This window comes from Pogona vitticeps, chromosome 4, assembly GCF_051106095.1.
Source record: "Pogona vitticeps strain Pit_001003342236 chromosome 4, PviZW2.1, whole genome shotgun sequence".
Classification (NCBI taxonomy): Eukaryota; Metazoa; Chordata; class Lepidosauria; order Squamata; family Agamidae; genus Pogona; species Pogona vitticeps.
In genome coordinates, this window is record NC_135786.1 from 177844614 (window position 1) to 177872074 (window position 27461).

The 27461-nt window shown below is 40.4% G+C and overlaps 1 long non-coding RNA gene across 1 annotated transcript in view; it reads right to left on the reverse strand.

Moving 5' to 3' along the window:
- Positions 1 to 25521, reverse strand: part of LOC140706388 (uncharacterized) — a 36831-nt gene extending 11310 nt beyond the window's left edge. Inside the window, exons 1-2 of the long non-coding RNA XR_012086029.2 lie at positions 24156 to 25521; positions 14899 to 14988 (exon numbers count right to left, since the gene is read on the reverse strand). This is a non-coding gene — a long non-coding RNA (uncharacterized LOC140706388). The remainder of the gene's footprint in view (positions 1 to 14898; positions 14989 to 24155) is intronic.
- Between the last annotated feature and the right edge of the window lie 1940 nt (positions 25522 to 27461).

Sequence of the window (27461 nt, forward strand, 5' to 3'; positions counted from 1 at the left end):
CAGGGTTGTTGTTGTTGTTTTTTAATTTTTAAAGCTTCTAGCCAAAAAATAGAGGGAAAATAATTGGAATTTCTTCAAAACAAAACACAAATCAAAGGATCTGATTTAGCTTTTATTATTCTTGACCTTCCACTTCCCTAACCCTAACCCTGTACCTTATTCTAATTGCAGATCGTAGTATTTGCTCGTCTTTTTAAAATATGCTTAGAATCTCCAGAGGGGGCTGATATTTTGAGATCATAGGAACTTGTCTTACACAGAGTTTGGTAACCTAGCCCTGTATTGTCAGCTCTGACTGACAGAGTTGTATTGTTTCCTAGCCATACTTTGAAATGCTGAGGATTGAACCCGGGACGTTCTGCATGTGAAACATGTGTGCTATCACTGAGCAACAGCCAGCTGTACTTCTTTTCCAGCTCTTTATCTCTGGAAACTGCCACAATGAATAGAAAATATGTGTGAAAACCTAGAGGGGCAGCCTCCATTTCCTCTCAGCCTAGTGTCTATCTTAATGGGATTCATTGCTCCCTTAAGCAGCCCTTATAAATTCCAGCAAGGTCCTTTAACTCATTTAATGTGCAACATTTGTTCATGCTTAATTTATCGGAGTAAGGCCATGTTTGTGTTTTCCTTGAGTTGCGGAAAGGTTGATTGTGAGGGTGGAACTGCCTTCCTCCAGTGAATACTATCTCTCTGAATTACAGTAATTAACTGTAGGTTTCATTTGGATGGTGCTCTCCTCCATGCCCTCCTTGACAAGGTTAACAAGCAGAAGGGAACTGAACATCAGAAGATAAGTGCCTGATCACACTGGCAGTTTGTTGACAATGCTGTTGTGTTCTGTTTTGTTAGTAGCAATAGTAAGACTCCTGCACTTCAAAGTCTACTGCAGATACACACTAGAATCCTGCAGTTAGCAGTCTCTAGGTATATCAGTTTTATTATCTGCACTTTGCATCTATGAGATTATATTTTAGCTATAGGATCCTGCAAAGGCTTCTTTCTTTCTTTCTTTCTTTCTTTCTTTCTTTCTTTCTTTCTTTCTTTCTTTCTTTCTTTCTTTCTTTCTTTCTTTCTTTCTTTCTTTCTTTCTAGAATGTGGTGTTCTCATAATACATTCTCAGTTATTGCTATTGGAAAATACGAAAGCTACAAGTCAGAACCTTGCTTGGGCCAGCTTAGATGGGATAGCTTGACAACAAACTTCATAAGGTTGATTTTCCCCCCTCTTACCACCTGTAGAAACAGTTTGGCACTGAAATAGCTGCTTTCTCTAATTTGTGCATTTGTTGAAAACACATTGGCTGAACTAGTTACAGTGGACCCTCTACTTAAGGAATTTATCCATATTGGAATGATGGCTGCAAGTCGAAAAGTCTGTAAGTCGAATCTCCATTGACCTACAATGCACTGAAAACCGATTAATCCCATAACCAGTGGTTTTTATTCTATTTTTATTCCATTTTGGTTTTTTTCTGGTCTGTAAGTTGATTCTCTGGCTGCAAGTCGAATCTAAATTTTGCAGCCAGAGAAGTCTGTAACTCGAAAAGTCTGTAAGTCGAGCCGTCTGTAAGTCGAGGGTCCACTGTATATCTAGATTAGGCCCATTTGCAATGGAACATATGCAAGAGTTGATTCACCAAATCCCCACTGATTCAATATGTCCTCTCTAGTGTGACTTACTACACTAAGCAACAGGATTTCAGTCACTGTTTCCTTACGTTCATTTGTGCTTGAGATCTGTACACTTGTTTTAACCAGTTTTGGGTGAGGCGTGCATCTATCAGTTCTTCTCAGTGGCTGTTTTACCCACAATAAATCAGCCCAAACATGTCTGAGGAAGTGGACAATAACTCACATGAAAATATTGTACTTAGTCTTTAAAGCATCACAACATTCTTGTCTTTTTTCATTTTCATTTTCGATACCCTAATGTTCCAGGACATTATGAAGAGGAAATTGTGGTCTCCACTGACAGCTGTCATTTTTTATAGGAATGTCATTCTCCCAATCCCGTTGCGATGTTTCAAAATGATAATGATCTACTCCATGTTCTGCCTAGCCAGAAAGGTTCTACGTGTAGGTCTGGGCTGAAAATGTGTGTGTTTAACACAGGGATTCCAGAAAGTATGGCAAAGCGATGTTTAGGTTCACAAAGCCATAACAAAGCCAGGTCAACTAAGGCTAAGTTTCTACAAGTCAACATGCCAAAGCCATGTCCGAGTTCATTACAAATGCCTGCAGCAAAATAGTGACTGCAAAGTTATCTACCCTTTTGTTGGAAAAAAGGAGCATTGGATTCAGCACCAACTACTTCATGCTCTAGTATTTCAGAGTAGGCAAACTAACTTTGATTCTTTCCTCTTTGAATTCCTTAAATGTCGGGCAATAGGGATGGAATTTTTTATTTTTTTTGGAGTACAAATCCCATAATTCTCAATTGTTAGAATTTTATCATCCTGACTTGCACACACTTCAGAAGCACCTAAATGTGGCTTACCTGGGAGAAAAGCCCTCAAATGAAAGGCTTTAAGGCTTTGCCAGGCTTAGTTCCACCCAAGCATCCTGTTCCTGCCCTAGTAAAAAAAAAAAAGCACCGTGCTTCTTATTCTAGAATTGGCTAGTGGCCAGTCAGTGGAATGGGTATCATTGAGCATCTATCTTAATTAAGAAGCAGCAAAGAAGACACCTTCCAAACCTCACTTTTAATCTATTATGTCCCACCTGTATACCATAATCATTTTAAAGAAGGGGAGAGGACCCGATATGATTCTCTAGCTTGTTGCTAGAGTTAGTTCTGAGCTATCCGTGATGGATCAGGAAAGAGATCTTGGTGTGCTGATGGACAGCTCAATGAAAGTGTTGATCCAGTGTGAGGCGGCAGTGAAGAAGGCCAATTCCATGCTAGGTATCATTAAAAAGGGGATTGAAAATAAAACAGCCAACATTATAATGCCATTGTACAAAACGCTGGTAAGGCTGCACCTGGTCACTGCACCTCAAAAAAGTTGTGGTCACTGCAGCTCAGTGGAACTGGAAAAGGTCCACAAGACAGCAACTAAAATGATGACTGGTCTGAGACACCTCCCTTATGAGGAAAGGCTAAAGTGTTTGACATGATTGAGACGTATAATTATGCAGGGATGGATCAAGTGGATAGAGGGAAGCTCTTTTCCCTCTCACACAATACTAGAACCAGGGGACATCCACTCAAATTGAGTGATGGGAGAGTGAGAACAGACAAAAGAAAATATTTCTTTACCCAGCATGTTTGTTAATCTGTGGAACTCCTTGCCACAGTATGTGGTGATGGCATCTGGCCTAGATGCCTTTTCCTGGAGGAAAAGTCCATCACAGGTTACAAGCCATGATGGGGATGTATAATCTCCAGGCTTAAAAGGAAGGTACCTCAAAATGCCAGATGCAGGAGAGGGTTATCAGGAGACAGGTATCTAGTTGTCTTGTGTGCTTGCAGAGGCATCTGGTAGAGCCAATGTGAGATGTGTCCTTGGGCCTGATCTAGCAGGGCTCTTCTTGTTCTCAAGCCCAAGAATGGTAGATGTAACCACACCATGAACACATACAAAAACATTATGTATAACCTGAGGTCTGATAAACAGGAGGGACTCCTTGAACCTTAGACCCCTGCCACCTTACATGATGCTTTTCAGTCCTTTCTGAAATAATTATGTCACAAATTTTACCCTTTTTATTAACACTGCTCATTGAATTGATATTTTCATGGTTTTTCCATTCACATCTGACTTTTCTTCTCTTCCTAGAATTCTTAACTTTCTACCTGCGTCCCCACTTTAGCTACCATTGTCTAATACAAAATGGCACTATGGTATGATGTTATTCCTGCAAGTGTCCAAGATATTAGATGGCAGGTTCTATGCTTAGAAGTTATCTATAATTTTCAGAGTTATTGAATCATGTCACATCCTTCCTGAATGGCAATAAACGGATGTCACAAAAGTACTTACATACCTAAAGCCAGACAACTGACAGTACATAGGAAACAGCGAAACTTTGAAATCTGATCATGTTTCACAAATTTTTCCCTAAATTAGAAGAATTTCAAGTGACATAATGCTCAAACAAATTGGTTGAAAAAGTTTTAGAAAAACCAACATACTTTTGCTTCTTACATACTTTATGTAAAACTGAAGTGTATATCAGGAAGTCTGTATCTTATGGTGTGTTTCTAGCTTGAATAGATTATAGTTTTAAATGCTCCATATGACACTCTGTAATGCCCCCTCAAAACATTTAAAAATCCAGCCTTGATTTTTAAATACCTACCAAGATGGCATGTGTGTGTGTGTTGACGCACCTTTATGATGGAACTCTATTTCCCTTTTGAGACACAAGTAGGGACAGGTATGAATTAAAAACTGAATCACCAGATTCACTCAAAAATCACTAATTTGTTTCCATATCTTGATAGCTGCAAGAATTCTCTTTACTGAATATTGGAAAGATCTGGAGAATCCATCACAAGATGAGAATAGGAAAAATTCTGGATACAGCGGAAATGGATAAATTATCAGAATGGTTAGATCCGACAAGAAAGATGAACCATGAGGATTGCTGGCATAAATTTTATTACTGGCTCAGAAATAGAATGCAAATTAATATTTGATAATAGAAAGCCTATGATCAATTTAGAAATAGAATGTATGTTATAATTAAGTAATACCGGGAACTTCTGTATCTCTGAAATGTAACAGATAAGAATGAGTATTTTAAATGTTTATGTGGATTTGCACTCCCTGTTTATCCCATGCCCCCTTGTCCCCCATCCCTACACCTAACCCATAAAATAAGAATAATAAATCACTAATTTGTTGAGTCATATTCATATGATTCAATGACCCCTGACAAATATGAATCAATGATTTTTAGCAATTTTTTGATTTGTTGATTCATTGGGCTATAAAACAGCCCCCAGGCACCCAGAGACACCCAAATTGCAGAGAAGTCCCCTTTCACTCTCCTCTACAACCCCTCCAAATTTGGTGAAGATTAGATTTTGGAGGCCTGACTTATAAACCCACAAAGAGGGGCCCCCAGGCAAATTCCCTCCGGTACCTAGAGGCACCAGAATCACATAGAAGCTTCCAGTGATATCTACAATATCTCCCATTTTGGTGAAGACTAGATTTCCCCGAGCCAACTGTTAAAGGGCACTTTCCTGTGGGTGGGGGAGACCAAATTTGTGGTTGTCTAACTTGGATGTCTGAAACCCAATCTTTACCAACTTGCAGGGCTGATAGAGGAGAGTCAGGAAAGGGTTTTCTGTGAATTTGGTGTCTCTAAGTGCTTGGGTGGTTGCGTTTTATAGGGTTTTAAAGTAAAAAATGAATCAATTCATCAGAAAAAATCCAAAATTCATAATCCATGATTCATCAACCTTCATGAATCACAAATCAAAACAAATCACCATATTTCTGATTTGCGGCCATCTCTAGACACAATATTAGGTTTTGAATTAACATTTGCTTAAGAGGACTGGAAAAAATCACCCTAATAAAGTATTACTTTGAGTATTTTTCTGAACCAAGCAAATTTATCTGGGCCAGAACACTGGATTGGAGATAGTATCACTAATTGTATTAGTTCCTACTTCTAGATCTTTATTTTATTTTATTAACTAACTCTTCCAAGAATGGAAGATTGTTTTCACTATTAGATTTGAGGTTCTTTCGAAGGCAGGATGCTAGCATTGTTTTACATGTATATTACTATTCCAGTTCTGAACGTTTATCAGTTTGTTTCACTCCAGATAACTCAAGCTGAACTTGAGTTTCTTTTTTTCTCTCTCTCATTCTGCTAATAGGTCCATCTTGACAGAGTGGAAGCTTTTGATCCCTGTTGAAGTGGTACTCAGAAGGCATATGTTAGTCCATTTGACATTTCCCATGTAAATGGCAGCATCAAACTTTTGGCTCTTTTTTTGCCACATCTGATCATGTTCTCAAATACAGCCTAGCTGCTGACTCCAGAAAGGACAGATAGAGCAGCTCTTTGCTCAGAAAACCCACAACAGCCATCAAAGCAGCTCTTCTTAGCACAGTCTCTCAGAGCTGCTTGGAGCATCAGCACACAAGAGATAAAACTAACCAGGAAGGTAAAAACATAGTAGGAATGGATGTGAATTTCATTTGGTCTGATTTTTTTTCTCTCTTCTTTCATGCCATTTCATTTCATTTTGATAACACTGCTCCAAAATTGTCTGTCCTTCAGAGGCTCAGCAGACAGAACCTGAGTTTCTAAATGCTGAGTCTGGAAGGAACAGAAACCAGCGGATTCAGTACTTAACTCTTTGAAGTCTTGCTTAGAATCTCTATGCATTCCAATGTGTAACTGAGTTCTGCCACATTTTTTAAAATTGTCAGGTTCCCTATTTTTAAAAACTGGCTGGCCAACAGGTTCAACATGACCATTTTGGGAATCATTGAAGCTACTGAATTAGACACAAAGCAGGAAATGTGCAGAGAGTCAAGAAATTTGCTTGATTCATTTCCTCTTAAGAATTTGCCATTTCATCTATCATATATTTAACAGAAACCATGATGGGTCCCATTGGCTACTGTAGAGGCCTTTATATTTCAGCTCCCAAAGCAAGCCCATACTTCCCCACTGCCCAGCTGTGCTGGATGCTGACCCCTAGAAAGCACCTGAGGAAGAGGAACCTTCCCCAGAGCTGCAGCAACCAATTCTGCTTTCAGTGCTCAAACAACCTCAAGTGGCCACTATCCAGTGAGGAGCCCTTCCAATGTTCTTTCCATCATACCACCGGTTTTACTAGAAGGTCAAATTGTCAAGTTGATGTGGTGAGCGACAGCAGTCAGGTTTGTGGAGGATTCCGCTTGTGGACATGTGTGGTGGGGAGGGGGGCATTCTAGGATCTCAATTATTTTTCACCAAGTGTCACTGCATGATGTTTCCCTTTCAATGAATCAATTGGTGTTGTTCGGTGACAGGTTTTCATGTATTCTTTCAACAAGTTGGCTTAGCTGCAAATTCATCCTTGAATATTTGTCACTGCTGGCTGGCCATTCAGTGGCCTGCAGAATGTGTTGACCTTTTCATCTTTCTCTTTAAAATGCATCATACAACCTCTGAAGGGGTTTCAAGCCAACCTATTTCTGTAGTCCACTGCTGTATGCACTGTCACCTCATTTGCACTTGTCTGGTTGATCTGCTTTTCTTACTGATAAAGAGATGGAGGAAATAAAGGTCATAGGTTCATAGAAAGAGGGGAAGAAGACAAACATAAGTGGATTTTCTTAGTGTACTGAAGACATCATTGCTCAGTTTTGAAGATAATTTTTCACAGCTTGAACTCATTATTTTTCTTTAGACCTGTTTCTGCTGCTTTTGTCAAGGGAGGTGGACAAAATGGTTGATCACAAAAAGAGGAGGTGCTAGCAGAATTTTGAATTTCTGGTGAGATTCCTCTAGCTGTGCAGCAGAAGTGCAGAGATTCACAGAGCAGAAAAGCTTCACGTTCCCCAGAGCACTCCACCTTTTTTCTCACTTAAACTGGCACTTACAGCCTCAAAAACCTGCTCTAATACAGTTGTAAGAGAAAGAATAAAAAGTTTTATTATTTATAGATCAACAACAAGCTGACAAGCATGACTGCTTTCAACGACAGACTTCAACAAACGCAGAAGAGGGAAAGAGACAGAGCAAAGAGACAGGGCTCTCTTTGGACTCTGAGGCAGGGAAAAATGAATGTTTAGTGCTGGACAGACAGTCACTCCAGCACAGAAGAGTCCCAGCCACACGGACTAGAGGCAGCATGCAAGACTGTAAAAACGAAAACACATAAAAGGTTAGTAATGTTGTTTTTCTGGACTACGAAAGCCAGAATTGCCAGCCAGCAAGGCCACTGGCCTAAAGGCTTGGGAATATGGCAGCTGTAGTCTAGAGTCTAAAAGTGTAGTCTAAAAAAAATAAGATCATGGCCACGGTCCCATCACCTCCTGGCAAATAAAAGGGGAAGATATGGAGGCAGGGACAGATTTTACTTTCTTGGGCTCCATGATAGCTGCAGATGGTGACAGCAGCCACAAAATTAAAAGACACCTGTTTTTCGGGAGGAAAGTGATGACAAACCTCAACAGCATCTTACAAATCAGAGACATCACCTTGTCGACAAAGGTTTTCATAGTCAAAGCTATGGTTTTTCCAGTAGTGATGTATGGAAGTCAGAGCTGGACCATAAAGAAGGCTGACCACCAAAGAATTGATACTTTTGAATTGTGGTGCTGGAGGAGACTCTTGAGAGTCCCCTGAACTGCAAGGAGAACAAACCTATCAATTCTAAAGGAAATCAACCCTGAGTGCTCACTGGAAGGACAGATCCTGAGGCTGAGGCTCCAATACTTTGCCCATCTCATGAGAAGAGAAGACTCCCTGGAAAAGACCCTGATTTTGGGAAAGTGTGAAGGCAAGAGGAGAAGGGGATGCACGAATGTGTATATGTTGCACAGGAATGTTCCAAAATTCTAGTTATGGAGACAGAAGTAGCTTGCACAATTGCTAGTACGTACAGTGGTGCCTTGCAAGATGATGTTAATCCATTCTATTGAAATCGCTGTCTTGTGAAAACATCGTCTTGCGAAATGCAATTCCCCATTGGAATGCATTGAAATCTGTTTAATGCATTCCAATGCAGAAAAATAGTCATGGTTTTGTGAAAATTACCATAAGGAAGCCGTTTTGCGAAGTGCCGATCAGCTGTTAAAATTGCTGTCTTGCGAAGCATCAGTCCTAAAAACACCCGTTTTGCGAATCATGGACACTAGCTGTCAAAACCTTCATCTTGCGAAGCATCAGTCCCGGGGAAAAAAACCATCTTGCGAAGCACAGACCAAAACATCATCCAGCAAAAAACACCCATAGGAAACACTGTTTTGCGAAGCACTATAGTGATGGCAAAAACTCATCGTCATGTGGATTCGTCGTTTTGCAAGGTCATCATCTAGCAAGGCACCATTGTAGTTTCACACATTATATTGTCTAATTGCTAATGATGACTATATAGCATCTATATACGAATAGTATGAGAATGACTCTTTAACACTGTGGGAATTAGAAACTTACCTAGGTACAAAGGAAAGCTTTCTCTAGATTATTAATCTCAAACTACAATCCTATACTCACTCCATACCTGTTTAATAGCATGTATAGGATTGCACCACTGCAGTTCTAAATGTGGGACTAAGTGAGGTGATTTTCATCCTTTGAAAGAAAGGCAACAATGCAGAAAATGTTTCATAGTCAAACATGTGTTTGGGCAATTGCTTAATCTCATTTCAGCCAGCCCTACATATGGAAGTAGCAATGTCTGTAATACAGAAAGAATGCAGGTCTGCAGCTTCTAAACAGATTGCTATATTTAATACTGAAATGTTCACATATAAACAGTTTTCACATTAACTAACCTAAGCTATATGGAAGAGCAGTGGGAATGTACTGCTTTCCCCATACTCATGCTCTGATTGATTAACATTGTATTTGCTGTACTGTGAATCACTTTCTAAAACAACAGCTGAAAAAGAAGTAAAAAGTCAGCTACTTAGGCAGAATTGTATCACCTTAAAATATCTGCAATTAAAAAGACACTTACGCTGCTGGCATTAATTCAAATCATTATTCATTTTTTAATGCCTCCCTACGTTTCAAGGAAAGGAAAATAGAATATGTGTGTGGAGATAAATACAGGTACATGGGAGCAGAAATATTACATCACTATAATAGCGAGTTATATACACCTGCAGTTATTAGACATCTACACAGCATATATGACGTTAGACTGCTAAAGAAGAGAGATTGCCAGCAACTGATTCTCAGTAGAAAGTCTTTTACAGCCTTTGACATATAGCCCTGGTTGAGGAATAAAATCACATTGGGGTGAATCTTTGAAGCAAAGCTGGATCTTATGTACAGCCAACCTTGGCTGTTCCTTGCTGTGCTATTGCTACAGTTGAAATGAAATATGGTAAACATTTTGAAATTACTTTTGCTATTTGCATACAGGAGTCACCTTGCTCTCTTAAAGGGAGGTGATTAGGTTGGCCTGAGACAGTTTATGGCCTGGTGCAAAGAAGAAATGCAGGTCCCTTTTGCTAGGCATAAAACCAACTGGAGTAGTGTAAGCCCTATGAAATATTGGTTCAGCCCAAAGGACTGGGCCTAAGAAAGAGAAAGGCTGTGAAGAAGAGGTTCGAATCTCAGAAAGTGTGGGAGAGCTGAAGAAGTCGGAGCTATTGTTGCCAGTTGGAGTACAAAGGCCCTTGACAACTTGGCTTAGGTATAATTCGTATATGTTTGTGTTGGAGAGGTGAATCAACATAGTGAATTCATGAACTGCATAGGTATTTTATTTTAGGGGTTTGAAGATGCTCCTGTGTTATGGATACCCAATCTAGATGAGGGAGAGATCTTGGTTTTTTGTGTTTTTGTTTTTGTTTTGTTTTGTTCTGTGGTCAGACTTTGAAATCATAGGGATACTTGCACTTTGCAAATTCTCCATGCAACTTCTGTATTGGTGTTGTTACCAAGTACTTGGGTGCAAAAATTGTCGCATTTTGCTGTTGTTATAATTGTTCATGTTGGCTGTTATATGAATGTCAATAAGAAGAGACTTATTTTGTGAAATTGTGTTTTTAAGATTCATCAATAGTAATCAAATACCGTGTTTCCCTGAAGACAGGGTCTTATATTAATTTTTGCTCAAAAAAATGCATTAATGCTTATTTTAAGGGGATGTTTCTTTTTTTTCATATACAACAATCTACATGAATTCAAATAGAGTCATGTCATCTTCTTCTGGTTGCTGCACAATGGTGGAGGGCAGGGTTTCCATTGACTGGGGCTTATTTTTGGGGTAGGGCTAATATTATGAGCATCCTGAAAAATCATACTAGAGCTTATTTTCAGGTTAGGTCTTATTTTCGGGAAAACAGGGTAGCTCCACAGGCCTTAAAAGTATTAAACTAGCAGCTGAAATCTCCTCCAATGCCATAGCATTTTTCATTGCACTGGAAGCCAGAAGACTATCTATGGGCCCCTAGGAAGGCCCAGTGCCCCATAGCTAGTCTAAGATCTCTCTTTAAGCATTCTGGAATCACCTTCCAACAGCTATTGCTTGAAGTAAATGCCAGCTAATTTTGCCACCTCTCAGGGCTCCAGTTGAAATCTCTTGGAATTTTTATGCTTTTCTGGATCTCCAGATAGGGAGATAAGAACAAATCTCATTTTTCTGTGTCTAGGTATCCTATCTCTAACCATTTCCAGCCAATGCTAGGACTCACTGGCTCAGTGTGAAGGTATTTGTGGGTGAATTAGACTAGGGTAACACCAGAGCAACAAACAGCTGATACATGCATACAATATGTTCGGGCGCATTGTGCCTTTTGGAGAAAGACAAGGAGAAGAATGTCATTGTTAAGCCTCCTTGTAACATAAACCTTGACTGCAGTAGTCCGGGGCCTGGTGGCCTGTCTAAGCCTGTGGCTTTCACTGTTGATCTCTTCACATCGAAAGTGGTGAGGGTGAAAATAAGTCCCTTTCTATGCAAATAACACCCTGAGTTCCCACATTCTTGCTCACATGGAGAATGTTGGTGCACACTTCTATTCCCCCTTGTTGCCTTCTACAAGAAGACAGGAACAACAGATGAAATGGGACAAGGTGCCCTCCTGCTCATATTTTGACTATAACACCTGATTAGGAGTTAGAACAAACAAAGTTTCATCTGGCAGATGACCACCAGCATCTTCCTTATCATAGCAGAAAACTGAATATGATACCAGAAGCCTCTCATGTTTGTCTGTGCAACAATCAATTTGGCAGTGGTGTAGATGTCCACACTAGTCTGGGGACAGGATTAGATTCCTCCACCACAACTTGGAAGGTGACATTAAAATACAGCAAAATAATCCCCCTCTCTTCTCCACAGCTGTCATCAAAGTGGGAGGCTTTCGGTTTTGCTGAATACATGGTTTTGGTAGGCATCCTATTGGTGCAGATAAAAGTTTTGTGTATCTCTGAGTTCGGATAATCAAGTTTGAAGAGTCTAGGGGTAGAAAACCTCTAAATGTGAAAGAATCTAATCCTCTTACCCCCAACCTCCTGTGGGTATAGCTTACCTTATACCAGTGCTATACTATCAAATTGGTTGTTGCACAGCCAAACCTGAGAGGCTTCTGGTATTATAATTCACTTTTTGGCATGCTTGGTTTAAAGAGACACTGTGCCTCTCTTGGTTTTGCCCCAGCAAATTAAGTAACAATGGATGATGGAGGGACAATGAGGGCCTCATAATCGGGCAGAGAGACTCCATCCAATTTGTAAGTTGCCTCATCTCAAAGTACACTGTTCATTATTGGAACGTTTCAGTTGGGGAACATTTCACAGTTACAGTAATAGAATTATTGAGTTGGAATGACCCAATGACACAGTCAAGGACCAAACAGAAAGAAGAAGAGGAAGACCAAAGAATAACTTAAATGGATTTTAAAGAGGTCACAGTTTTACTGCAAGAGCATAATGCAACATTGAGTCAGTGGGTCAGCACTAATAATATTGCCATAAGGCCACCCTGTCATTATGCCCCACATTAAATGGAGGAACTGCAAGCATAATCACAAGATGCATGAGGCCAAGATTAACCTTTAATCTAATTAACTACTTCCCAGCTCAGAGAGAAGATGTGGAATCTATCCAAGCTAAATATTTTTATGTAAGAATAAACTGGAATGCATCCTAAAAGATCAAAACTAAATTCCTATTTTTGTCTTGTTAATTCCCGTATAGGCAACCTGTAACCTAAAGGTGGAGAACCTTTGGCAGTCCAGATGTTTTGGCCTATAATTCTCAATGGCTTCAAACAAAATTATCAACAGAAAGGGACTGTAGGAATTACGGACTGATATATCTCTCAGACCCATAGTCCCCCTCCTTTCCTGTCCACGCATTTCAAATACACTTATCTGCAAAGGCTGGAAAAGTTGAATGTTTGGACTCCAACTCCCAGAGTGTTCTATGAGCTGTATTACAAAATTCACCTTCTCTAAGCTTTGTCCATCTCCCATCACGGCACTAAAGAGTTAAGTAAATCTCAGTTTAAGCCCTCTTCCATTACTTAGGCCCAAAGCTGTGATGGGGGAATGAAGAACAGTTGATCAGTTGAAAACCATTGGAACCCCTTGTGAAGCCTCCTCACATCTGAACTGTTCCGAGAGGAAAACTAATGCCTGATCAGAAAGGAAGGAAAAACAGAAAACGTTAGAGGAGAGCTCAGCAAAGAAGCTGAGAACAAGCAAATACATCCAGTCAGGATCAAGCATGAAAATGACAAGTAGTTGAAAAGTACTGGCTAAAACAGAGGAAAAAACAAGGAGGCTTTAAATAGGGTCCTAAATATACCCAACATTCTAATTGGCCAGTTAGGAGGACAGACCAATTCATTTAGTTCAGCTAGTTAAAGGGGGGGGAGCTATTTAAAACAGGCACCTAAAACAATGGTTTCTCTTTTCCGGACAGCCAACAACAGGGAAGCTCTGATATGGGTCAGGATGGGATATAACACACACACAACTCCAGGCATAGTGCCTACAACAGAAGGTATAAAAATATGATGAAGTATCTAATTTCATTCACTCACAGAGGTGTAGTCTCCTATACAAATTCCAAGTACAAGGAAGTGCACAACTAAAAACCTTTCCCAAAGGACAATCAGACAGAGAAATAATTCACAGTTCGGACCGCTTGTGGCACAGCTCAACTATTTTCTGGTGATAACGAGATGCACATCTGACTGCAAACCAGTATGATCCTGCTCTGTGTCCAACCTGGACTTTTTGGTGTGTGTGTCCAGCAGCAGTGCTACTCTTTTTGAGGGCTGGGATGGACCAATTCCTGTATGCATGGAAAGGTCACTGTAAGGTAGGTGGCTACCAGCAAAGTAATGATGTCCAGCTTAATCATATGCAATCTTTTATCACAGTCTGATCAACTCTTATACTCCGAATCAATATGTACAGAAACATAGATACACATGCATACAATCTTAATAACTGCATCTCCTTATTCCTTTCTTTGAGGATCAGACTCCCAGTTCCAGTATCGACTTAATCTGTTTTCTTAATGTATTTTCCTCTTTGTTTCACTAATACCTGGGTTTATACAGAACCAGTTAGGGTTGTGGCCAATCCGGCGAGGGGACAGGATGATAAGCCTTTCCACACAGCTGCTGATTTGTCAGTAGCAGAGGGAGGTGGGGAAGCCCCAGCCAGGTTACTTCCCTGATTTGCACGGAGAGAACAATGGCAGCGAGCGCCACACTGTAAGCTGTAAGTGTATACCCGGTGAGTGGGGGAGGGTTTAATCAGGCTGGTCAGCTCTCATGGCAGCCTTCGTATTCATCTCCCCCAGGAGTCGAATACAAATCCTCCATCTCGACTCCAGAATGTTAAGCATAGCAATAAAGAAGGGCTTTTAAAACTCATGTCACTTTTGCACTTTCCAAGGGGGAAAAAAGCCAATATTTTTCTACTTGAACAAAAAAAAATCTACATGTTGCATGAGACAATGGTATGGGGAACATTTGTACAGAGCACTGTTTTGATATCCAGTGCCAAATGCTTCGTCAAAACATACGTAATTTGGAAACATTTCCACCTTTTATGACTTACTTGTTAGTATTACATACCATTAAATCACCTCTGCTTTATGACAACTCAACGAAAAAGCTACCTCCAAAACCTCTGATTTTAAACAAGGAGCCATGTTAACAATACCTTAGGGCCTGGAGATAACAGCAGAATCAAGTTCTAGCAATGAATGTGCCCAGAGAGTTTGATTCATCCCTCCTACCTTAGTACTATGGAAATGTTTCCCTTTGGTAGCTGGTAGAGTAGTACAGTATTATATCCATAGGGAATTGGTTCCTCCACCCTGCAGATGCTGAAAAAACAGTGCAGATTATAGAAAACTTTTTCCTCTCAAAATCAGACACTCTCCCTGCCCTTGCCAACTATCCAGAAGGCGTAGGGACAAAGCCCTCCCAACCTCCCTCTGATCCACGCAAACCTGGTTACTCAAAGGGAGGGCAGAGTGCAGAGTCTGCTGCCATTTGGGAGAGCTTTTTGCCAGCACATTGTCAGGCCTCCATACAAAGCAAGCTGGCTGGATCCCATCCCAATTCCCAGTGAGATTGCCAGGCACTGAAGGTGGGTGTTTTATTTTTATTTTATTTTTTTACCTCTGGGTAAACCAACAGGTAGGAGAAGCCTCTGCCACTGCTTCCAGGGAGAAAGCTTTCATTTTTTCCCCTTTTAATACTTTTAATATTTAATCAAATATTTTCAGACCATGGATAAGTGAATCAGTGGATATCAATCCCATGGATAGTGGGGTCTTACTGTATATTTTTGTCTAGGGCTAGTACAGGCAGGGAGGGAGTCAGTTGGAACATTCTTACATGTGTTCAATCCTGACCACAGTGGTGAATTATGGTGTCAACTGCACAACTGGTTTGACATCTAAATTTAGCCTCTGTGGAACTGTATGGTATAAGAGAAATTGTATTGCAACAACAGTCATCCCTTACAACAATTGTAATGGTTAAAAAAATACTGCACAAGTTAAATCTCTCCTCAGTATGACTTGTAAACAGTTCATTTATGGTATTATACTATTAACGTGCATCCTACTAAGAACCACCAGTAGTGCTACAGAACTATTCAAGGATGCCATGCCAAATTTAGTCCTTCTTCTGCTGAGACTCAATTTGAGAGCTAAAAATATTTGGATTGCTTCCTGGAATAAGACAACAGTGCTTTCAATTCAGTTAAATGCTAAGCAAACAGCGCCTTCTGGTCTTGAAGTGACAGACCAATGTGTATTTGTTTACCATCAGGGATCTGTATTAGGTAAAGCTGGCTTACACTTCATTATTGTTTGCTGTCCTTTCTGTTGCTATTTACCCTCACATTTGAAAGAAAACTTGACAACAGAAAAGTTGGGATTTGTAAATGGATTAATACTGTGTCTCACAGAGATAACTGGAGACATCGATGACATTTGGCCTTCCCTTTGGGACCCAGATCATCTGACATAATAAGTGGTTTTTCAGATCTGATTGAGGGTTTTTTTTTCTATAATAGCTAAGCTCTGATATTTTTTAAATTTTTCATCCAGTATTTTATTTTACACTGGGAAATGGAACAGCATCATTTTGATTTGCAAAGGAAACCATAAAAAGAAGGAGAAGAACAGGGCTGAAGGAGACAAACCTCATATATCAGGATTTAATGAACTTCAGCATATTATACACAATAAATTAGGTTATCTGAGGATCATAAAAAGTGTCCTTGGTGTACATGGCTGCCTCTGATCCTCATAACTTTGAAGAAAAGTTTTTGTTTTATTATCTTATCATTTATGGCAACAGAAGATGAAGTCCATCAAAAACAGAGAATAACTGGAAGCATTCAAATGAGTTGTCCTGAAGCAGCAGATGAAACTTGTCACAATGTTTATTTATTTGTCACAGACTTCATTGCTGACATTCAGGCAGAAGAAGAAAGTGTCAGACTATGATTATAGGTTCAATCAAGAGTACAAAGGAAGAGTGTGAAGAAGCTCCACACCTGCTCTGTAACCAAACCAAGGGGATACTGATTAGGACCAATCTGTCCTGTGCCCTTTTGGGAATGTTCCAACCCAAAATGCAAATGACTATGACCCAGAAGGGGGGAAGGATATGCCCTGGCCTAATGGTGTGACCTGTCAAATTCAAAACCCACAGAAGAATCATCCTTTCACAATCATACACACTCTCGATCTTGACAGTGTAACAATATTTCAGTAAAATTTAGTCCATGAATCTCAGAGAAGCAGAATATCCCAAAACGCAAAACAGCAATGCACATACTTCTCTTTACCTTGCAGATGTGCGAAGTGTCTGAGAGACAATTTATGTCCTCAACCTGAGCTCGCTTAACACCTCAGTAGTTGGAGTCTCCATGGGTAATCATGTGCTTTATTTGGGGACACTGCTGTCACTCACCTACTCCTTTGTCACCAGCAGCTTAGTCTACTGGTATTACCATCAACATTTCCTTTCCTCAGTTCATTGTAATAACACACATGCACCCAAAGCTGAATGGGACACAAAGGATCCATTGTGTGTGGCTGTACATCAGGGGATGAAAAGCAGCTCTTCTCCATAGTTGCTCTGGAATTTCACAGATCACCCTGATTTACTAGTAGCCCTCAAAGATAGAGGACCATAACTGCTGAGCTTGGACATAGAATCCAATCTCTGCTCCTCCCTAAAGTTTACTGGGAAACTTCCATAAGTGACCACCTCCCAGTAACTCACTAGCCTTCTTAACAAGGTGAGATGAAAAACTGCTCTGAGCTTCTTGGAGAAATTCATATACACCAAATCAATAGATAGGATTTGTGCATCGCAGCATCAAAGAGAGAAAACAAAATTGAATGCGAGTTTGCAAATATAAATTGCACATTGAAGCACTTATTGATTGATTGGTTGATTTATATTATTCATATACCACCTTTCTCCCCATAGGGAACTCAAGGTGGCTCACAAAAGCAAAAGTTATACAACAATCAACAGTTTCAAAGTATCATATAAAAAAACCTGTTAAACATAATGTATATTAAGATTGAACCAGGATTAAAAACAATTTTAAAACATTTTAAACCTTTTAAAATCTTTTAGTTTAATAAATGTCTAATTCCTGAGACACTTATTGCTTAAAAGCCTGCATGGAAAAGAAGGCTTTTGCCTGATGACAGAAGGACAAGAAGGAGTGGGCCAATTTTGTTACTCAGGGCAGTGCATTCCAAAGCCTGGGAACAACCACTGAAAAGGCCTTCCCTTCTGTCCTCACTGGACAAACTTGAGAAGGTAGTGGGACTGAGAGAAGAGCCTCCCCAGAACATTTTAAAAGCCAAGAAGGCTCAATAGCATGATATGATAATTATACACACAACTGCCAACCCCGACTATGTCAGTGATAGTTTGTCTCTCTTATTTAAATATAAATAAATAAATAAATAACTGATGGTTGTTCTGGGTTTTTGGGGCTCTTTGGACGTGTTCTGAAGGTTGTTCTTCCTAACGTTTCGCCAGTCTCTGTGGCCGGCATCTTCAGAGGACAGCACTCTGTGCTCTGGTCCTCTGAAGATGCCGGCCACAGAGACTGGCGAAACATCAGGAAGAACAACCTTCAGAACACGGCCAAAGAGCCCGAAAAACCCAGAACAACCATTAGATCCTGGCCGTGAAAGCCTTAGCGAAAATAAATAACTCCTCTTGAAATGAGAGTGACTGATTTAAAATTAATGAAGTAATATTTCTAATGTTTGTAACACATGATTCAAAAATATTCCAAGCTACTTGATTTGTAATGTTATTTTTTAAAAAATGCAATAAAGAACAGTCTTAATGTAAAAGATCGGTGAAAGAGATTCTCCTTCAGGAGAGTATAGTAGCAGGGGATATAACATAACAGGAGTAGCCGCCTAGAGTGGTCGAAATGACTAGATAGGCGGGGTATAAATACAATAAATAAATAAAATAAAAAATAAAATAGTTTCAGAAACAATGAATAACTGAATAACTAGGCTGACTCAAAGCACTTTGGTTTCTTAATTACTGGGCCAATTCCACCCCCCAAAAGCACGTTGTTTCATTGACTAAAATCCTAATGCATAGTAGCACAGTAAATTTCACTAAAGTGGGACCATTAAATCAGTGGGGATTTGGTGAGTCAACTTCTCCATACATTCCAAGATTCAAATGGCACTGCTTTAGTAGTGACTTATTTTAGCATAGTTTTGCAACTAGAGAAGGACATTAGAATCAATGGAACCTATGGAAGAGGTGACTCACAAAAACCTCATTGATTCAATGGGCCAACTTCAGTGCAAATTTCTACATTGAGCAATATGATTTCAGCTAGTGTGTGCATGAGGGTACCATTCCACAAACCTTCATAAGATAAAAAGAGCTCCGTCCTGGGTGGATCAGACTCATGGACTGGACCTTCCCTTCATTCATTGTAAACCATTATGAAGGCAACAGGACTTTGACATTTGTTTTAGAAAATTCAAATAAATAATGCACATTTGCTACACAAGCCAGCTTCTATAAGCGGATCTTTCAAGCTGATTTGACCCAACATTATTTGTTACTGTCATTGAAAAGTTAATGCAAGTTGCTCTGAAACCAAGAAAATCTTAAGGGCCAAAGATCCACTGGAGCAATTGGAAACACGGATAATTTTTTTATGAAGAGAAAAATCTTCATCTGTTCAGTGTAAATTTTTTAAAATATCTTCTTCCCTCAATGGTAGCAAAGATACTAAACTCAAGTGGAAACTCTTGTTCACTTCATGTCACTGTTGTTTAATTTCTTATATGTGTTTTATCAGAATAAATCTCCTCTTACTTGACCCTTAGGAAGAAAAATGCATTTTCTGCATCTTTGTTCTCTTGAAGTAAATCATTAGATGCCTTGCTTTAGATTAATGAAAAATGCAGCCTCTGTGCAGAAGAACATAAAAGAAGCCATTGGGTTGTGTCTTCTGAATGCTAGCAACCTGTTTAATGTCACCAACTGAGGAGGCATTAGGGAAACTGTCACTAGCTGAGCAGATGAATTAATATTCATACTGCTATACTTCATGGAGCTGCCCCTTATTCTCATGGTTCAATGCTGGTCCTGTCACATTTTTTATGTACTGTATATAATCCTTGAACCAAATCATGCACAGCTGTAAAGCCCTTGCTCTCCACAGCTGTCCGTTGAACAGAATGTTCATAGTCAATGAATGCACTGATAATTAAGAGCATCATCTCTAATCCAGATTCTTGGATATATTGATCCAGACTAAATGTTGCCACTGTTCTGAATTGTTTCCTGTTATCCTCTCTTCTATATGCTCAGTACCCTCCATTGGTATCATAATGCATTCAACATTAAAGATCTCTGATTACTGCTTTCTTATTTAGCAGCTAATGGCATAATTATGTACAGGGGGGCAGGGGGAGTTGTCCTAATCCATATTATCTGAAATACTGATTAACTGGGCATGGTCAAATTTGTCAATTTTGATTTCTTTTTGTGTCTCACTGTATCACTATTATGTTCATCTTTCTACATTTCCAGATCATTTTGAATGACTGTGCTCATTTTGAATAACTGTATGCATAAGCTGGCTGGATAGTTCATTGGTTTAGGTATGTGTCTGCGAAGCCAGAGTTTGGGGGTCTAATTCCCTACTGTGCCTGTGAGTAGAGCCAGCCTGTGTGGCCTTTGGCAAGCTGCACAGTCCTAGGATGCCCCCAGGAGAAGGGAATGGGCAAACCACTTCTGAATGCTTTCTGCGTAGGACCTGAAAAGGTTTGCCATAAAGCAGGATTGACTTTACAACACACAATGCTGTATGCGTTTTTATATTTATTTCTTCTACTAGATGAGTCTTAAAGGCAGACTCTTGCTAACAGAATACTGGAAAATTTAAAAGGGTGTTCTCCACACATGCACGTTGCCCTAAATCTGAAAAATCTCCAGAGCCATTTTTTGGGAGATAAAGAGAGCTGCAAAAGGGAAAGGAGACAATAAAATAACCAACAGTGCAACACTAAATTTAGCTCAAAGTATGCATTTTTGTAATCTATACATCTTCACAACCAATGGACAAAATTCTGTTGTGTAGCTTCAACAGAGCAATGGGAATGAAATAAATGATTTTGGGTTGTGGACAACTTTGTATCATTGCACACAAGTAATGCACAACTCAAAATTAAAGCAGGGACTGTAAAATTAGCAGCAATCTGCCATTGGTAATATCACTCCTAGTGCACTGCAAGAGCTATGCAACAGGATACTGGTCAGTTTCTTTGTGGCCATCACTGTCCTAATTTCTAGTGACCATGGAATTAGAAGGATAGTTGGGCACATCACTCAGAGTGGCTTATTCAGAGTGGACAGTTAAACAATCATTTAGTTATTGTTGGATGGAGCGTTGTACTAGAGAGGAAGCAAGCCAACATTTTGCTGCATTTTGCCACATCTGTATTCAAATAGGCTTAGGTCTCATCCTCACCATGTCATTTTGGTTGCCTGAATTAAAGAGCTGGCCCAAGAACACAACAAATGCAAGTCATGTGTACCTGAATGTTAATGATCGCGCTATTAATGATCAGAATCCAGTTGGTGATTTACATGCACATAAATCAAATTGCATAGCTCACCATGCTGAACTGCCACTAAGTAATGAAGCACTGGTTGCATTACTGGATGTGTGTACTGCAACATGACCAAGGTCTTATTAGTGGCAATTAATTCCAATGTGTAATTTAACTTACACAAATGTAAATTGCCAGCAGAATACTCATCAGTGTACTTGTAAGTTTTATGGACTTCCTGACACAGGCTATAGCAATTATTACATATTTAAAGTGGGGTTGTTTGATGTCTGTTAGTCAACATACCTACAGTGTATTTTGCCTGATTTTTCTTCTTTCTCATTGATCTCTCACCACTGACTCCTGATCAAGCATTTAATGGGTTTTACAAATATTATTCTCTGCATATAAACTTCCATGACCTGTTCTCATGAACACATTAGATTTAATATTGCTATCATGCTCAGCATGCCAGTGTGTGATTGGACTGGGTCTGATTAGCATTGCTCTGTTTATTCTCTGATTTCACACTGTATAACTTAGTTTGGGAACAGCTGGCATTGAAAGATTGGTGACAGAGTCACATTGATTTTAGTATGAACAAGCTAAACACAAGAACATGCATTTTGTCTAAAGAAAATATCTTCAGAGTTTTTAATCCTCTTTCTGTTTTAATTTTAAGGCAGCTAAGCCCTTGTAGTGCTACTGAATACTGATCAAGTAGTGCTGATATAAGAAAACTACATAAGAATTCACTGTGTGTTGAATTGTTTTAGTTCTATTTCACCTGTAATGGAAAACCCACCTGGAAGGCTTGTTTAAGAAATGTATTCCAGGAATTTCAACAGTTTTTTTTTAAATTATGACTTCATCTTTACTGAATTTTTTTCCCTTTACAAACCACCAGTGTAATCCTAACTCAAAGATGTACTAGCTATAAAAGGTCAGATAGAAGCTGCTTCTACTGGCAAAAATTGCCTTGTGCCACCAGAGATAACCTTGTGTCAGCAGGATCCTTTCTGCTGCTTAACCTCTGAGATAAGATGGCAGAGGGATGTTCCAGCAGAACAGATCTTCCGGCTGAGATCTGCCTGCAAAACAGTAAAAAAGTAATGAAAAAAGAGAGAACACAGGAGGAAACAAGTAATACCAGATCCAAACTTGCTCAAGCCCAGGAAACAGATGCTATGCCAGCACAATGTTAGACTAGGGCAGGGAGAGTCCTCAGTAATTTCCAACTTCTCTGGATCAGCAAGGGGTTTGGATTCAGCACAGATTCAGCCAGCCGAGTGTCAGTTCAGCTAGCCATCAGAGACCAAAATTACTAATGAAAATACAATTGTCAATAAAACTCCTAAAATCTGTGCATAACAGGCAAAATTCATTGGAATTAGAAGTGTGGCAATTCCAGTCTTCTCTACAGATCTCTATTTACCCTCAAAAGTTGCTCCAGTATGGGAAACTGATGAGGACACCTTTCAGAACACATTCTGGAGACCAGTTTGAGAATCCGTAGGTGTTTGGGGGAGGTATCAAAAATGCTGCAGAGAAAGTGGAAAGGAGAGGAGGAAGGGAGGGAAAGGAAAGTCCAGTCTGGCCCAGGCCTGGACTTTCCTTTCCATTATGGCCTCTCTCTCTTTCTATCCAGACATATACCCATGCCTGCCATGCTAGCTAGCATCAGTCTGTATGTCTCTCTGTCTACCCAAGCATGTATTTGTGTTTTCAAACATATTGCAAAACAGACTCTCTGAAGAAATGGACTTGATCCATAAAAGCTAATATTAAAATATAGCACAGGGCATGACTACACGGGGAAATTTGGAGTGACCCAGGTCACATTTACAAGTCCTTTATCTTCAGTGTGGTCTATTTTGCCATTCACTTGAGCAATCTTTCTAGTTACATGGGAGACGTCTCTTCTTCCATCAGATGGATCCCAAGAACAGTTCTGATCACTTCAATTTCTCCCCCTTTTGATTGACGCCCCATTCCTTGTCCCTTGTCCTATCTTTTGTCACATTCCACAGGCCATGGCAACTTCCCCCTTTTTTGTTTAATTTCAGAAGCGTCATAGAGCTATAGCAATACATCACCTTTGCATGGATACTCCCTTATATCTGAAATAGTGTTGCATCATTTCAAAGATTTTTTTTTAACTGTGAGAAGAATAAATAGAGGATAGGGTTACTCCACCATCCTTTCTACTGCCACAATCCACTGCATACATTACAGGACTGTCACTGAAGAGAACTTCACCCATAACTCTGAGAGTTAATTAAGTAACCACACAGACCGCAGAATGGGATAACCAGAGTACTCCCAATTGGACCAAATAAACAACAGTCCCAGTTCTGTGCCAGAAAGGAGTGAAACAGCTTGCAAAATGGGTGGGATGGATCGCTCTTACTTAAAATACATGCAGTCAAACACATGCAAACCAAACTACACCAAAAGTGAAACAAATTGCAAACTATATGCTGGTGTGATATTCTCTAAGATGTTACATCTCTCTCTCTCTCTCTCTCTCTCTCTCTCTCTCCCCCTCTCCCTCTCCCTAATAGATAGTAAAATGCACCATTGCCTCCTCTTCCTGAGGGAACTAAAGGAACTCAATTCCCCCCCCCAACCCCATCTGACTCAGCTGCCCATCAGCTAGCCTGTTAAGAGATTTAGGGCTTATTTATATTTACCTTTGCCCTCCAATAAGCTCCATTCTAAATTGATTTGATTTAAAATCACATGACATTTGAAATGCTGTTTGCATTCCCACCTGGAAGGTGGCTGGCAAGACCAGTCCCTGTGTGAGGTTGTGTATTTGGGTCTCTTTCCCCTCCCCCTCCCCAAAAAAGCATGAGAGAAACAGGGCAGTAATAAATTCTTGCATCTCATGTCAGCTTTCTCACCATTCATGTCTCTACCACCTGTCTTCATGGTAGGAATGGGGTGTGTCCTAGGGTGCATTCTGGTTGAGATGTGTTTCTCCTTCCACTTTCCCCTCCTCTAGCCCTTCCCTTTATTCCTTTTTAGTCTCTCTCTCTCTCTCTCTCTCTTGAGGAGCCTGGGGAAAATGCTTGGCTTCTCTTTTTCCTTTCCTGTGCTCTGAGTGGTGGAAGATTCTTGGCAGCTGGAGCTCATACAAGGGATAAGGTTCCACCTCTTTTCTCTACTTCCCAGAGACCAGCAAAAGGGACAGAAGCATTCAAACTTTCTACAAACAGCTTTGCCAGCAGACCTTCTCTCTCCTGCACCCATCCCTCCTTCCTTCTTTCGTGCTGCCTCTCCCATCACCTCCACTGGTTCTGCAGCAACAGAAGGGTGTACATGTGCAAAAATGAATGCAATCAATTGAGTTTCACATCCATGCTATTTTAAATGACCCTCTAGCAGAACAGTGTTTTAGGTTGCTTTCCAAACATAAAAAACACCTCCCTGGTAAAGTAATCCAGGTTTGTGTTTATGTCATGGATACACCTTTTAAAATGTGTTGCTAGTTTTTTTTTTAAAGGAGATCAGTGTTTCATATTGTCTGTGAGATCAAGGCCACAGTATTTCAGCCCCTTGGGTTAGCTCTGCTTTGTTACACTTGTGTTCTAAATGTTCTTGGCCTTCCAAAAGTGCAAGGGGTGGGCTTCCACATATTTAACAATTTATGTGATGATTCCTGTTCTGTGCTTTGAGTATTTGTGAATACAAAATATATTGTAAGAAATACTCCTGAGGATTTGGATTCCACTGTGTAGAACAGCTAAGAATGTAAGAATATAGAAACTTTTTACTAAGTCAGACCAAAGATCTGTTGGTTCAAGATTCTGTTCCTCCAGTGGCTACACAACTGGTAGCAAGAAACCCACAAACAGGACATGAGTGGAAAAGTCTCATCCGATTTGCTTTCAGCAGCAGTACACATCTACAGTGGACCCTCTACTTACAGAATTAATCCGTATTGGAACAGTGGCTGTAGGTCGAAAAGTTTGTAGGTCGAGTCTCCATTGACCTACAATGCACTGAAAACCGATTAATCCTGTAACTGGCCGTTTTTGTTTCATTTTTGCTCCATTTTGGTTTTTTTTCCTGGTCTGTAGGTCGATTCTCTGGCTGCAAGTCGAACCTAAATTTTGCAGCCAGAGAAGTCTGTAACTCAAAAACTCTGTAAGATGAGCCGTCTGTAAATCGAGGGTCCACTGTACAGCCATTACAACTAGTAGCCATTGATAGGCATAATCTCCCCCTACACATAATCTCCCCCTATTCTGTAACAATTAGTAGAAAAGAGAAGACACTATGAGGCTGGATGCACTGAATCAGGAATGACAAAAATGGATAGAATAATGAACTGGTTTTAAAAAGTCTGAAGAAAAGGAGAGGAAGGGACAAATAAAAGAATCTTTCAGCCGCCGGACGGGCGTTTTGCGCCCTGGAACGGCGTGGCTGGGCTTTGCCCCCAACGTCCCCGGAGAGAGCGAGAACGTTGGGAGACACGTGGGCAAGTTGGGAGGGGGAGCTCGCCTATATATACGAGCTCTCCCCGATGTTCGCCCTCTGCCTACGCTATCAATTCACAATCATCACAAGCCGTCTGGCCCTGGGCTGTTACGGCACAATCTCAGGCACCTTCTACATCTTACACTACACAGCCTTTGGAGTGGCCGAATGTTTATTGGCCGTCACCCGCACAGCAGTTTTGTGGATGGAGCACACCTTATGCGGCCCCGGTGACGCCAGGGACATCTGGTGGTGGGCAGGGCAAAAATACCAGACAACATCCATCCATGCCTAACACAGGGTACAACACAGTTCCAATTACGGCTATGCCGTATGGAGATTATACGATGCAATTGGGTGATCATTTGACCCCCACGGTTAAGGAGAAAATTTGACGTGGAAAATATGTGGACTTCTTTGATCTTTTGAACCGGGAAGTGGACAACAAAGAGATTGACAAGGATGATGAAAAAGAGAAAGAGAAGCGCAGGAGAAAAAAGCCAGATAGAACTTGGGCTAATTGGGTTCCTGGTTTTATCATTTATGCAGGCGTGCTTGTAAATGCGCAGTCATGGGGAGCATATTCCCTTTTTCAGTATTTCGACATAATTTACAGAGCTTACATGGATTTTGCGGGCCAGGCTTGGCTCTTGTATGACCAGGCATTCAGAATGAGGAGTGCTATCCAGCCCAATTTACGCTGGGAGGAGCCTCAACCGGGTTTGTGGCTGCAATGCATGACACCAGCCAGACCCATTCTGGGAGATAGATTCGATAGCGGACATTTGAATAAAAGGGTGAACACTAATATTGCATTCCGCTCTGGAGCGGGACAGGCGGTTCAACCCCGCTTGCCTTGTTTCGAGTATAACTCAAGGGGTTATTGCACCAGGAACCCGTGTAAATTCAAACATGAATGTATTACATGTGGAGGAAAACATGCTAACTCCACGTGTTTCAAAGCCAGTGGACAACGTCAAAATAAAGGGACAGGAGGTGGAAAGAAACCAGGTGGGAACAATGGTCCCCCTGGTAAGGGGTCCAACCCCAATCAAAATTGAAATTTTGGAGGTCTGGCTTTTGTCTTACCCTAAAAAGGCGGATGCAGAATATTTAAGGCAAGGTTTCCGATTTGGATTTAGGATTCCGGCTTTGGGTGAGAGGAAAGCTTATTTTGCCAAAAATTATGTTCAGTTATTGGTTTAGAAAGCATAGTACAAAAGAAGATTGAGAAAGAGGCAAAGGAAGGAAGGGTCCTTGGCCCTTTTTTAGAACCACCCATAAGCGATTTGAGAGTTTTCCTGTTGGGTATAGTGCCGAAGAAGGCCCCGGGGGAGTACCGACTGATACACCATTTGTCATTTCCTGAGGGGACATCTGTCAATGATGCCATTCCTCAGGAGTTATGTACTGTAAGATATACGTCATTTGACAAGGCCGTGAATATGGTTAGAGCTTGTGGGATGGGGGCGGAGCTGGTGAAATGTGATATTAAATCGGCTTTTAGAATTTTGCCAGTTCACCCCCTCGATTTTAATCTGTTAGGTTTTCAATTTCAAGGTTTGTATTACATGGATAGAGCGTTACCTATGGGCTGTTCGATATCATGTGCTGCATTTGAAAAATTCAGTACTTTTATTGAGTGGAAAATCAGACAGCGAGCGCGCTGTAATTCTACTGCCCACTATCTGGATGATTTCCTTTTTTGTGGCAGGGCAAATTCTGGA